We start from the raw sequence: 2,462 nt of genomic DNA, 5'->3' as shown, positions 1-2,462 counted from the left end.
TAAAACAAAGTTTGGAAATCCATGATAAATTATGTGAAACTTGATTAGATACTCATGTGCCTTTGTGCAGAGTGCCCTTATAGACATGTTCACAACTTGGCACAGTTTAACTTTTACCTGAAAATTTTTATTCTTTACCTTATTTACAAGCGTATGGTCACCAATAAAGGGCCTCTTGTAGCATTGTTCAGTTTCCCATGCATATCTCGATTAAATTGAATTTTTTTTAATTGTTTTGAATTATTATTATTTTAACTGAAGAATCATTTATTTATAAAATTCACTCTCGCACATATAAATTAAATTGACAAACTGACAATAAATAAATAAATAAATAAATCTTAAATGTTCAAACTAATATTAACGAAAAAAAATAAACCTAAACCATTATTCTTGTCAGATCCTGAGAACATTGGGTCCAAAAACCCCGTGGGGCTGCTAAAATTCCTAAGATCAAAGATCTGGTTTGAGAAATCTACCACTATCAAATCTGCATGTGTTTGTGCTTGAAGTTATTTGATGACATTGTTGTTAATCAAGGTATTTGTGCGTGAAGGGTTTCAACATGAAATATCCGCCTCCATAATCTAAACAACCTTATTTTCAAATCAACGTGCCAAGTTATTTTCATGCCACTCAATGTTTTAAGTCAATCTAAACCCGTTTTCTGCCAGAAAAATCCTCTCCAACGGATTTGATTTGTCAACCATTCATTATACAATTAGAGGTTGAATAGATAGAGGAAACATTTTGAGTAATTTTTATGTGCAGGTTTTTTGAAAGGACAAAGCCAGAACAACAAAGAAAAATCAAATTTGATGTTGTTTGCACTGGCAATATAACGTAACGGGTCATTGTGAGAGGTTTACAAACCATGTTGAAATACTCGTTTTATTGTTATGCAGTTTATTACGTTATGGTTTTTTTTTGTGTATGCACAACAAAGGGTGTTGTTGAAACATTGAAGCTCAATATGGCTTTAGTTTTGCTGCCTATGTGTCAGAATACCATCACATGGCTTCGGAGTAGAACACAATTGGAGTTGCAGTGGCTATAGCAATAGGAATTGCTTTTCATGCTGGGGCTCACTTAATATGGGATTTTCCGCGTCTGCTACATACTTCCATGGAAGAATATGAGGCTATGAAGTCGTTCTTTGGCTCTGATAAGCCACCAAATTACTTGTGGTTTCCTCATGCGCTAGACCACTGATGCAAAGGATTGGGATTGCCATAAATGCAAAGGATTTCATTTCTCCATAGAAAATGATGGCCCTAATCTGCATTAAGATGCCCTTTATTCCGCAAACAAAACCCAGAAATAGACTACCCACATCTTGAATATCGAACCTGCCTGCCTATAGATAGCCGGATATGGTGACCTTTCTCCTGTCAGCCCGCCGGATTTAGAAGCAATCCCATTCTTCACACGCAACCTTCTCTTCTGTATCGCAGTATCAGGACCCCCGCATTCAATCCCAAATAGTTGAGTCGATGGAAGATTTGGGGTCTCCTGCCCGACTATGGATTTGGGCAGTGGCTTACTTGGTGGTCATGTTGTGGAACCACCATAATGGCATAGGTGTAGCACGATGTGAAGTAAAATGTGGTTTCAACAAGACTGTGATCGCCAAAGTTTGGGTGGACAGAGAGATTGGTATCGGGGAGATGGGGCTAAGTAATCGAAAAATCGAGGAGCCAAGAACTCGTATTTTTCATCGATGTAATTCTAGCTTCAATGGTGAACTCGTAGCGCCGTTGTTTTTCTCAATTAAAATAAAATCCATTGAAGAGAGAGCAGACATGTTTGACTTGAACGAAAACCTGTGTATCACATGTGTTAAAAGTGCTAATAAGTGCACAGAGTAGATCACCAAGATGGAAATTGAACAAAGGCAAGCAGAATATATACAACAGTTCGTAAAGGAAGCAGAGAATGCAAGAGGAGTGGATGCAGTCATCAAATTAATCCAAAATGCAACTGCGCATTCATCATTGTTTGCTTTCTCTGAAATTCTCTCAATACAGAATATTTTGGAGCTTCAGGGTACTGAGTTTTCTAAATTTTTGGATCTGCTTTGCCTATTTGCACATGGCATGTGGACTAATTACAAAAGTAATGCTGCTCATCTTCCATCATTAGAACTTGATCAAGTGCTCAAATTGAAGCAGCTAACTGTGTTAACATTGACAGAAACTGCAAAGGTGTTACCTTATGCACCCCCAAAATGTTGGTTCTAAAATGTGGATCTAACTTGTAGCATATAAGCCGGGATATCCAATCACTGCGCCTGACCTTCTTCTTTCTTCCATAGGGAGGGAAAACTGCTCATTGAATGACTTTGCTATGCTGTAATTGATGGCAGGGAGAGGGTTTGTAGTACCCTACCCTGACCGAGCCAGGGGAAGCACTAGAGTGATCCAATATCCAGCCGGGAAATGGACGATGGACTGTCAGCCAGT

The 2,462-nt window shown here is 38.5% G+C and overlaps 1 pseudogene; it reads left to right on the top strand.

The window, feature by feature from the left end:
* The first annotated feature begins 1,877 nt into the window (after nucleotides 1-1,877).
* On the top strand, nucleotides 1,878-2,240 carry LOC149168881 (COP9 signalosome complex subunit 7 pseudogene; annotated as a pseudogene).
* Nucleotides 2,241-2,462: the final 222 nt, after the last annotated feature.

Source organism: Pinus tabuliformis, chromosome 4_2 (genome assembly GCF_031772625.1).
Source record: "Pinus tabuliformis cultivar Carrire ecotype Pingquan chromosome 4_2, CPIR1, whole genome shotgun sequence".
In the NCBI taxonomy this organism is placed as follows: domain Eukaryota; kingdom Viridiplantae; phylum Streptophyta; class Pinopsida; order Pinales; family Pinaceae; genus Pinus; species Pinus tabuliformis.
This window is presented reverse-complemented; position numbering and strand designations above follow the sequence as displayed.